The sequence below is a fragment of the Mus musculus genome, chromosome 3, assembly GCF_000001635.26.
Source record: "Mus musculus strain C57BL/6J chromosome 3, GRCm38.p6 C57BL/6J".
In the NCBI taxonomy this organism is placed as follows: domain Eukaryota; kingdom Metazoa; phylum Chordata; class Mammalia; order Rodentia; family Muridae; genus Mus; species Mus musculus.
In genome coordinates, this window is record NC_000069.6 from 49,324,545 (window position 1) to 49,337,652 (window position 13,108).

Below are 13,108 nucleotides of genomic sequence, written 5' to 3' on the forward strand. Positions count from 1 at the left end.
ACACGAGTCTACAAGGATCCTCTGTATATATACAGGGAATGTGTAAACGAGTGAGCCTCTGAATCATTTGCCTTGTATTGGAGCTCTTTTACTTTCTGTTAGCCTAGCTTGTCCAATTTTATTATAATGGTTTTCACTTTTCTTACTGTATTTTATTTGATATATTATGTTGTTAACTTTAAGAAACCTGTTAATTTCTAATGAGAGAATGAAATGGACTGAACCCAGCCAGATGTGAGAAGAGGTGTGTCTGTGTAGGGTGGAGAGGAACTGAGAGGAGTAGAGGGAGGGAAAACTATCAAATGTGTTATATGGCAAAATAATCTATATTAATAAAAGTAAAAGGAAGAAAATATGATTCATCTGAAAAAAGGGAACAAAAAGACCCAATTTTTAAACCTCAAACTTTAATTGCAAGAAAATAAAATAGAATCATATTTTATATTTATTTACCATTTTATAGTGACGTAGATGATAGAATGAATTCATTTAAAGAATGTATTTTAAACTTAGCTATGATTCTGAAATAAGCATCATTGTGATGGGAAAAATAATATACAAGTCTTAAATGCTGCCTGAACTCCCTGTTGATGAAGCTTTCTGATTATATTCAGTAAAGCACATTCATTTTAAAAGTCTCCTATAATTTTTAAATGTTGGTCTGTAAGGTTCACAGTGTTAATGAAGTAGAATTTTCATGTATACCTTTGATAGGTTAAAAAAGAATTAGGTATTAAGAATATTTGGGGGTGAATATGCATTTTACAATGTTTTGTAAAAAATTCTTCCTTTTCTTGAACACATATTATTATTAATCAATAATCTATCTATGTATCTATGTATCTACGTATCTATGTGTCTATGTATCTATGTATCTATGTATCTATGTATCTATGTGTCTATGTATCTATGTATCTATCTACCTATCTATCTATAATTTATGATATCACATACATTTTTGTGAAAATCTGTTATTTAATAAACATACCTATGTTTCAAAACTGTTAAAAGAATATGTTTTCAAAGCTACAACATTGAAGGACATGAAATGCACTTGTCCCTTTATCAGTTATAGCATGAGCCCTGGAATCTTGACATCACAATGGCCTGTCACCCTGATTACCAAAGAATCATCAGACTTCAGTAGTTGATTACCAGCTGCAGTCTTCAGCTTGGTATTTCGTGCCAGAAGGAAAGTGATAATATCACATCCATTGATTGATTGGTTCTCGATTCCAGGCTCCACTGTAAAGGTATGTATATAATAACTCATTTGATTTTAAGAGTATTGTAATGGAATCAGGAAGTGTTCTATCATGATTCTCCAGATCTCCTAAACTAGCTTTTAACTTTGTAGTGGTTTCATGAAAAGTTACATAGTAGGAATATTCAATACTGTACTGGCTAGTTTTGTGTCAACTTGACACAGCTGGAGTTATCACAGAAAAAGGAGCTTCAGTTGAGGAAATGCCTCCATGAGATCCAAATGTAAAGCATTTTCTCAATTAGTGATCAAGGGGGAAAGGCCCCTTGTGGGTGGGACCATCCCTGGGCTGGTAGTCTTGGTTCTATAAGAGAGCAGGCTGAGCAAGCCAGAGGAAGCAAGACAGTAAAGAACATCCCTCTATGGCCTCAGCATCAGCTCCTGCTTTCTGACCTACTTGAGTTCCAGTCCTGACTACCTTTGGTGATGAACAGCAGTATGGAAGTGTAAGCTGAATAAACCCTTTCCTCTCCACTTGTTTCTTGGTCATGATGTTTGTGCAGGAATAGAAACCCTGTCTAAGACAAACTGGTACCAGCATAGTGGGGTATTCCTGTGACAACCTGACCATGTTTTGGGAAGGACTGTGGAAGGACTTTGGAACTTTGGGCCAGAAGATCCTTTCGGTGTTAAGAGCTCTGTGGGATGTTGTGTAGGAGCTTGGAAGATAATGTTGAGAACAGTGCAGAAGATGGAGGCCTGGCTTGTGAAATTTCAGAGGGAAGATTTCCTTTCAGGGCCATTGATATTTTGATTATGAAGATTCTGTGGTTCTGGTTAGCTGGGGCTGAAGAATCAGCTGTGATTAACAAGATACCAGAACTACTAAAGCAAAAACTTTGCATTACTGGGACTATTGATGCTGGTTAGCTGGAGCTAAGAAATAGCAGTGATTAAGAAGAGACCAGCATCATCGAGGTGACATCTTCTGGGAAGTGTTTTCTGAAAGCACAAAGAGGCTGTGTTCCAGAGATAGCCAAGGTTGTACTCCTGCTGCAGCGGGACTTGGTAATGTGTAAGGGTCACCCAGGTGGTACTGGTTTTGAAGGCATGAAGGGTCATGGAAGGCCATTGGTGAAGGTGCAGCCTCAGTTGCAATTGACGGCCCAGGATGGAAGGGGTCATGCAGTGTTTTGGAGATGCCAGTACCATGAGATGACCACCAAGAGCAGCAGCAGCAGCAGTGGAGTACAGGCATCTGGAGCCTAGAGGACGACGTGTGTGCTACAAAGCGCATGGCTGGAGAAGTGACCAAAGCCCTTGGAGGAGTCCAGAAGATCTTGAGTTGGATTCTAGACATTGGATGGTTGGAGATTGATTTTTGCTTTTGATTGTGACTGTGCCCTGATATTTTCCCTCTCGAAGGAAGAAAATGTTTTAGTGGATCCCACAGTTAAGAGACATTTAATTGTAAAAAGACTTTGGATTTTAAAAGATATTGGACATTTTAAAGGGATTGACTTTTAATATGTAAAAACTGTGGGGCTTTTAAAGTTGTTTAGATCTTGGGGATGAATAAATTAAGGGTTGAGGCTTACTAGTGATGTGTTTGTGTGTCAAGCTGACAAGGGGTCAATTGTACTGGCTAGTTTTGTGTCAACTTGACACAGCTGGAGTTATCACAGAAAAAGGAGCTTCAGTTGAGGAAATGCCTCCATGAGATCCAAATGTAAAGCATTTTCTCAATTAGTGATCAAGGGGGAAAGGCCCCTTGTGGGTGGGACCATCCCTGGGCTGGTAGTCTTGGTTCTATAAGAGAGCAGGCTGAGCAAGCCAGAGAAAGCAAGCCAGTAAAGAACATCCCTCTATGGCCTCAGCATCAGCTCCTGCTTTCTGACCTACTTGAGTTCCAGTCCTGACTTCCTTTGGTGATGAACAGCAGTATGGAAGTGTAAGCTGAATAAACCCTTTCCTCTCCACTTGTTTCTTGGTCATGATGTTTGTGCAGGAATAGAAACCCTGTCTAAGACAAATACCAATCAAGAAAAGAAACAGAGTTATCATGTAAGGAGAGGTATGCTTTGAGCTTCCAGGAGAATGCTTTCTGTAAGTCTTCAAAAATACTTATCCTAGGCATGAGAGAGGAGTACTTTATAGAATATATAATTATTGTTTTACCTACATTGAACACAAACTTTTGTTGTAAATTGGTCAGACTTCGACCTAAAATGTATGAATTCTCTGGTTTTCAGCAAATTATTATTTTTTTCCAAAATATATTGTGTTTTTTAAAAGTTTTAAATATTTTAATGTTCATTCAGATAGAGAAGAATCACTTTCCAAACATGTTCATTTGCTATTAATTATGAATATCATGAAACTGAGATGGTGGTATTATTTTTGTAAAGTATCTTTACATTATTTTTTGATATGTGTTATAATAACCATTGACTGCTGTTCCTCCTGACTAATTTCATGCATCTTAAAAGTTTTCTACATAAAAGCTGGTGTGTCTCTACATTTTCTTTGAAAGATATATCATATGTACTAGAGAGCATGATATTCACTTATATATGTTTTAATATTCAAATTGTATGAGCAGGGGACAGTAAAGAAACCACCAAAAGAATAGCAAGCAATCCAAATGTCTATTGATCTATCATCTATCTGTCTATAATCTATCTCTTGCCTATATAACTTTGATATTCATATGTATAGTTGTGAAAATATGTTATTCCTTATGAAGACTTATGGTTCATCAATTGTTTGAAAACAATTTGAAGCCTCTAAGTGTAAGGAAAGGCAATCAAAGCATGTGTCACTGTGTGAGGTGGCATGAGCCATAGACTATGAGCATCGCAATGGTCCTTCAGCCTGACTACTATGGAATCCTCAGACTTCAGTAGTTTATCTACCAACTGTAGTCACCAGTTTGATGTTCAGGTGTAGGAAGGAAAAATAAAGTTTTTTCAAGTCTATTGAAAGTTTCTTCCTTCTAGGTTCAATGGAAAAGGTATTTTTATAATTAATTTGATTCTCATATAGACTAATCTTATCAAGAAGTGTTCTCTCTTGATTCCTCCAGATCATATGAACTAATTCTCAACTCAGTAGTGGTTTCTTGAAAAGGTAATCATTGGAGGAATATTCAGTACCAATCTTGTGTAGAAAGAGCATTATTAAGTGAGTATACGTATGCTTTGAGCTTATTGGAGAAGAGTTTCTGTAAATTTTAACAAAAAATCTACCCAAGTTATGAGTGAATATTAATCTTCAACCCAACTGTTTTAACCATCATGAATACAAAGATTTTTAAAAAAGAATTTGTTCTGGTGTTCTTCAAAGTGTTATAGTTTCCAACACATATTGTATTCATGGAATCTTTTTCTGAGTATTTCAACATTAATTCAGATTTGATAGGGTCTACTTTCCTGATATTTTCATTTACTTTCAACATTTTTTATCATATCTTTACATTATTGTTTGAAGTGTGTGATGCTATTGACTGCTGTATCTCTTTGAAACTTTGATTCACGGGGATCCTAAATTCATTCTAAGAAAAAGATATGGTGCCTTTGTACATATTCTTTAAAAGAAGTAATGTGATTTGGGCAGAATTATTTTCCCTTAAAGAAAATAAATATTCCATTTGCATGAGCAGGTCACAGGAAAGAAACTACCAGAAGATTTGCAACTCCATTATTTCAGAGAATGAATTTATGAAATTCCTAGACAAATGGGTGGACCTGGAGGGCATCATCCTGAGTGAGGTAACACATTCACAAAGGAACTCAGACAATATGTACTCACTGATAAGTGGATATTAGCCCAAAACCTAGGATACCCAAGATATAAGATACAATTTGCTAAACACATGAAACTCAAGAAGAATGAAGACTGAAGTGTGGACACTATGCCCCTCCTTAGAATTGGGAACAAAACACCCATGGAAGGAGTTACAGAGACAAAGTTTGGAGCTGAGATGAAAGGATGGACCATCTAGAGACTGCCATATCCAGGGATCCACCCCATAATCAGCTTCCAAACGCTGACACCATTGCACACACTAGCAAGATTTTGTTGAAAGGACCCAGATATACCTGTCTCTTGTGAGACTATGCTGCGGCCTAGCAAACACAGAAGTAGATGCTCACAGTCAGCTATTGGATGGATCACAGGGCTTCCAATGGAGGAGCCAGAGAAAGTACCCAAGGAGCTAAAGGGATCTGCAACCCTATAGGTGCAACAACATTATGAACTAACCAGTACCCTGGAGCTCTTGACTCTAGCTGCATATGTATCAAAAGATGGCCTGGTCGGCCATCACTGGAAAGAGAGGCCCATTGAACACACAAACTGTATATGCCCCAGTACAGGGGAACGCCAGGGCCAAAAAAAATGGGAATGGGTGGGTAGGGAAGTGGGGGTGGGGTATGGGGGACTTTTGGGATAGCATTGGAAATGTAATTGAGGAAAATATGTAATAAAAATATTTTAAAAAGAATAATTTCATTATAGATAGGAGAGGAAACCTGTACAGAGGCAACTGGAAGGGTTCAGAGTAGAGTGAAAACAGAAACAGATTTGATATGGCCAACAATAGGTAATAGAGAAGGAGGAGTATCAGGAGAGAAAAATGGAGATAGCTTGAGTAGGAGAAACTGCATTCATAAAGATGGAGAGGGGGTTCTAAAGTTAGCATCGCACAGGAGATGGAGAGATTTGGAGAGGTATAGGAATGTTGGAGGAGATTGTAAAATGTACAAGTATTTTTACTTCCCAGAATCAGTGTTGATATTCTTATAGAAGCCACAGGCAAGACGCAAGGAGAATGACCCCTTTGTCCAGATAAGACCAACTTCACAAATACTTTTGGAGTGCTGGAGGTTTTGTTTATTTGTTTGTTTGTTTTTCTGATTTGACAGTGATCTAGTTTATATAACAGTTTTAACAGCTCAGTTGAACTTCAGAAATACAAAAGCCGAGGTCTTTGGCATGAGTTGTTTATATTAATACAATTACACCTTCAGAAGACAATATACACCAGCTGCTTGCTTCTAAGTTTTCACCATTAAAGACAGTTTGAGGACAACCACATTAAAAAGAAATTTCTGAAGGAAACAGACATATAGGACAATATAACATATAGGCCAGGGTAGTCACATGAATAAAAACCAGTATAAAACTTCTAATGAAGGTTATTTTTTTAATTCATACTATCTTTCCCATTAGCATATTATTTATGTTGAGTTACAATAATCTTTTAATATCACATTTTTATTTATTTGAAAATTTCATACATATATATTATATTAACTGTCATCATTATAAATGTTGCTATAATATTCTTCAGATTTTTCTCAACATTATTTTCTGTTTTTTAATATCACGGACTCTTTAAAATTTAGTATAAACATTGGTCTTATAAGTTATCCACTGAATACTTGTTCTGTTAGGTGGAGACCTGAACCAGGAGTGTCTTAATTTTTTTAAATGGAAACCCTTGAGAATGAAGACACAGGAGGAATACAACGAACCTTACTGTGCCTAAATGGTGTGGAAATCATAAAGGGGAAGAAAAGGAATAAAAGACATCTATCCTTATTTAATGATGTTTTGGTTGTGTCCAATAACCTGTGAGTATTGCAACATGCATTCCTTACTATGAGAGGTTACACTTTAATTAGGCCTTTTTGTACAAAATATAAAATATGTTGTTTTTTACTTTTTTAAAAAAAAGAGAATTCTTCTATATATTATAGATACAACCAATGGGGTAAATTTGGCTTTCAACCCTGATCATACCCTGAAAGCTCCCAGCATAGAAAAGGGTAGCTAGTGTTTGAGTGATGCTTTTGTCATTTCTACTCAACTTACCTTCAGTCCACACTTAAAAATACTCACTTTTTTTTCTAACAAAAAGATAGTAATCACCTCATTTGAATTTTATATATATATATATATATATATAATTATATATATATAATTTGGTATATATATAATTATATATACACAAATATAACATATATACACAAATACATATATATACATATATCCTGATAGTGTGCCTTTCAAGTGTAGTTGGTGTAAGAGAAATTCGCTTTGATTTTTGAGAGTAAAGGAAACTATAATGAATGATTTTCTTGAAAGGCCATATATTTGTTCCACTTCCACTGTCTAGTGATAATAATTAAAACTATTTTGAGATTGTCATTTATAGTACGTACAGAACATTATTAGTCTCATAGGATGTGATTGTCATTATTTCTGTTTTCAAGGAAGTTTATCTCTTATCCAACATCGAAATTAGAGGATTTAGACTTATGCATTTCTTTTGAACTTTGTTTCATATATATGTATATATATATATATATATACACACACAATTAGATTTCTTGAGGCAGAAAGAAAATATAAGTACAAATGTTTCATATTATTGAGACATGTGTTTGTATGTGTGTGGGTGTGCATGTGTATCCTTTAGTAAATGTTACATAATATGTTTGTCTTTTGATTGTTACATGTTACATTAGATAGCATGGGAAACCTTTCTATGTTGTATCATGTTTCAAAATTGTCACACACTTGAAGTTTAGAAAGACATACATATAGGATTTTTGAATCAGGGTTTATACTTTTCACCTATTGTCTCCTGAATCTGAGAGAGGCAGAGTTAGTAGTTATCAGTTTTGGATCAACATATTAGCTTAAGAGTGTCCGATGCAGAGTTACACACCCAAGTTCATGCACACGCACGCACACACACACACACACACACACACACATGCACACACACACTTATAATATTCAGTCTATCATAAAAAAAGAAGAGTCATAAATCTGAGAAGGATACTGTTAAAGATAGAATGGAAAGGAGTGAGCAACGAAAAGTTAATCAGAACATATCGTATATGCATGTGAATTTCTCAAAGGATAGGCTCCACAAAGAAGGAATGATGAAAGGAGGAAAGTAATGCTTCCAAGATGATTGTTTCTTATAAACACTTTTGATAAGATCAAAATGCTTGATAGGAAGATATATTTCAGTTATTTGTTTAAATTATTGGTATAAATAATCATCTTTTTGGATACTTGTATGAGAGGAGCTTTGTATGTTTACTACAGGAGTCATTATAGTGAGCTGATGTGACCACCTAGTATTCATAGAAGGTCAATGGAAAATGAATTTTATTCAATCAGACAATATTTCTATATTATTTATTTCAGAATGATTACTAAATATAATTAAGTAAAATACAAAATTTTAACAAGTGTTTACTGACAGGAGTCTGATATAGCTGTCTGCTGAGAGGCTCTGCCAGTGCCTGATAGATATAGAGGTGGATGCTCTCAGCCAACAATTGGAATGAGCACAGGGTCTACAATGAAGTGTACACACACACACATTCATAATATAGGCATTCTGGACATTCTTCAATCAGAAAATGATCAAGCTATGTCTATTTGTGACCATTGAGAAGCTTGTAGTCAGCAACTTCTTTCAACACATGATTTGTTGAATTCCATCTACCCTGGCTTAGACTGTGCCTGAGTGGTAAAACAGAGGAGCCCTCCTCTGCCCTGGGGTAAGAAGAACTGGGTATTTCTTCAAGTGATTCCCACTACAATGCAAACAAAACGAACAGAAATACTTGATTCTCTTCCTAGGAGGAAGAAGAGGTTTAAGATAAAATGCATCATCCCACTGAAACACCTGTGGGTCTTGGATGATTTTGACCTACTCGGAAAAGGCAAAATGTGTACTTGCAAAACCCTTTACCTGTATTGGCCCACCAGAAATTGTATTGCCAAATTTCGGTAAGACATACAGTTTGGATCTGTATTCACAGGAGGATAGCTATCGAAATTGTGGGGCAACATAATGTTTCATAATTCACAGATTAAACGAATTAACCAGAATGGTTGCAAAATAAGAAATCCATTTTAGTCTGATTGTATTCAGGTTCCATACTCCAATTTTCTCCGTCTATGATGACCCCAATTTGTTTATACTTTCCACAACATACATTTCACATGTAAGCATATGCCCTAATTTTTTTATCCATAATGTTCATTAGGATTCTAAATGATTCTTGAGGTAGAATGGAGGTACATTGTCTTCTAAGAAGGATGTGGACAAAATGAGGACTTAGTGTATTCTCCATATTCTTTCCCCCATAATGTCTGGTATTATCTAGGTTTTGAAAATACACAAATTGATTTCTCTCCAGGAATACTACATAGTGTACTTATATTTGTCCATTTGACCAATATCCCCAATACTCCCTAGTTAATTTCCCTAAAAAAGATTTAATTGTACAGATTAAAAATAGTTACTCATAGAATACTCAAGTATTTGAATATCTGTATAGCAGAATATCACTGGTGTGTAATGGTCAACTGATAAGGCTAAAGATCAAGGGATACTAAGATGATAGATACACACATTAGCTTATTTTGATATGCCTTAGCTCAATGGCCAGGCTCTTCTAAGCCTTCCTTAGCTCTCATACCATTGTTTTCACTCCCAGCTCAACACCTCTGAATCTGCCCTCAAATTTGTTTGCTCAGGAAACTTTAGTCCTAGCCCAGTAGCCTAAATTTCCCTTCAGCTTAATTATGTTTCTAGTCTCCTACCTGCTACCCTGGGCCAGTTGTGGAAGCAGCCGAAGGCCAATACACCTTAGATCTCACATGGCTGGTGACTCTTTCTCCATCTGTAGCATGGTGAATTATTTTCTCCTCCCCTGAATCTGCTAGCCTTCCTTTGGTAAAACTGGAAGTCCTGCCAATTCCACCCAGCTCATTGGCCGTTAGCATCCTTATTGATCTATTAAGAAACAATTAGGGAATAGCACCTTCAGGGCGCACATGCAGATTACTGATTGAAGCATCAGAACCAACCCATACGCATCACCAAGTACCTATGAGGATTCCTGCTATGTCATTTTTTATTTTAGTAATATGAAATCAGAATATATATATATATGTATATGTATATATATACACACACATATATGTGTACACACACACATATATATATATGTGTGTGTGTGTGTGTGCGTGTGTGTGTGCGTGTATGTGTGTAGGTTGAGGTGCACAGGCATAATCCACCCTTCTGATAACAATGGTTGTAGGCAGAGAATGAAGTGGATGAGCAGTTAATGGTAGAAACATGAATGTGTCAGTCTTTGGGCAAGCATCAGTCCATAGGTCGAAAGGCAATCTGCTTGAGTTATAGATGGGAAAAGGGAGAAGAAAATTCTGTGAATGAAAGATCTTTGCAGCATGGATAATTATTTTCAGAGTGAGGAAACAAAGTACACATTAGCTTACAGATGGAAAAACTATATGTGACAAAGGGTTTTCAACATGGGGAAGAGTTCATTGGGTAAGTGTTGCTATTTGGATAAGAAAAACTTTGATCAACAAGATAATTTTGATGACTATAAGAAACTGGGAATGTGTCAAATATCAATGAGGTCTAACTTATTCAACATATAATTATCAGTTACAAAATGCTAGCATTGTGAATTCACCTTTAAACTAACTTAGAGTATTTTATACTACAGTGGAATAGTGGTGGGCTTATTATTAATTTGTACCAGTAGAGTTAATGTGATGACTCACACGGATGAAGCACTAGTTTCCAGGATTCTCCTGTCTTGTATGCCAATTTTATAATTCACACGAGGAAATGAACAATACTTTTTCTAGAAAAAAGTATTTTCTCCCTGCCTTAAGTGTGTTCTAACCAGAGATCATATAACCTACTTGTGGTTTAGTGTGAATAACGATACCTTGATATATGAACATGACCTCACACTAAGAGGACACTGACATAACTATCCTTTGTACTTATAAAACTAAAGGTAGGAGCAACTGTTGGCCCAGCCATAGTCACACATCTCTGGGAACATAGTCAAGTCAACTAGCTTCCACGCTATATTCAACTTCTGGTCATACAAGTGTTCCAGTGAAACATTTCATTCAGAAGGGCAGTCATGTGCAGAATACCATCTACAGCTATACCCTAATGAGTGCCATTGGCATATAATTTTTGTGAGCAATAATCTTAAATATCTTTGAAGACTCTAAACTTGTTTTTCTCTTTTAACATTACAGGACAAAAGAACAGAAAGATAAATGGTACTATTTTCTTAAAAGGTATTTTACTTGTGATTATACTTTAATTCAAGGGGGGATTGAAGTTTGTGATTCATTTCTTTCATAAGAATATATTTAGAAGACTCCAAATATGTCGTTGATTAGATGGTCACTGGATACTGCTTTAGATTCTGCTGTCTATAGCATATTTCATTTAATTTTGTCCAAGTTATGCATTCATTGTCCCCTTGTTTTTTTGAATTAAACAGTACTTTTCAGACTTTAAGTTATACTCCATAGATGTTACTCTACCATGTCTATTCAAACTATCTGCTACTTTATCCTTTGAGATGAAGCAGAATTTTAACTTTTCTTTGGGTTTTAGTCATAGAACCTTCTCTAGAGCCACAGAATTTATGGACTTTCTATATATTAAGGGAATTTACTGTAATGACTTACAGTCTGTAGTCCAACTAACACAACAATGGGCAGCTGTGAATGGGAAGTCAAAGATCTAGTAGTTGTTCAGTTCATGTGGGTAGTTTCTTTCACCTGATCATCTGTATAAACTGGAATCCTGAGGAAGTAGATATCAACAGATATGGTGGCAGTTAAGTGCAAGCAGGCAAAGAAGAGTGAGTATTTCTTCTTTCAGTGTCCTTATGTAGCCCTCAGCAGAAGGTGTTGCTAAGATTAAAGGTGTGTGCCACTATTCCTAGATCAGCACCTTGCTTTGTCTAAGGCTGACCTTGAACTCAGATCTACTTCCCTCAGTCTCTAGGGAGTATTGGTGGGTGTGTTCTAACTTGCATGGTCCTAAGCTTTTTTGGGCCACTATGACTCAAGGATTCCATGTCAAATTTCTAGTCAGAAGCCTGTGCCTTCACAGGTGTCCTCTCCATTTCTGAATTGTAGTTCATTCCATATGTAGTCCAGTTGATAACAACCTTGCAAACAAAAAGTTCTGAGGACTGGCTGTTCTTCCTAGGTCAATGTGCAATTATCTGACCTTGTCTTTGGTTCTGGAACACTTTTAGTAACCCAATAATGCATATTGCTGAACTGCTTGTCTTGTTTTTAACACTAAGATGATACATATAATATATTAAGACTGATTAACTTAAAATGAGCTACTAAGAAGTTAATTTTTACTATATTCTGTGTTTTCAATTGCATTTGAGCAGAGCCATCAAGGAAGATATCATGGAAAACTTCTCATTGCAGATATTCACGGAAGACATCCCAAGCTGTAACAATGTATGTGAATACAAAACCAAAACTGATATTTCAAGTTCATGACTAGCAGAGATAAAGGAGTTTGTAGTGTAATGGAAGATGGAGACATAAGAAAGGTGTGGAGGGCAGAGTTAGTAAGAATTTACATATGTGAAAAGCTATATGTGTATAGCATGCACACGTGTGCCTTTTATATGGGATATATAGAAAGCATTATGAAGCAATATTGATCCACATTCTAAAGCATCCAAACCCAGGGAATATTATTTCTTAGATGACTGTAAATTATGTAGTTACAGCAGCATACATTTCCAAGCCGAGTATTATTATTAGAATAAACCTGCTTTTCCCCTGAGTTCTTGTTACCTATATTTTAATTGATGTGTTATTTACTATCATTTATTTTAAAATATTTGTATCTAATAAAAATCATTATTACTATATAAATAACTATAATGAATTATTTTGTTAATATTTTTATTATTACATATTTTCCTCAATTACATTTAGAATGCTATCCCGAAAGTCCCCCATAACCCCCCCCTTCCCTACCCACCCATT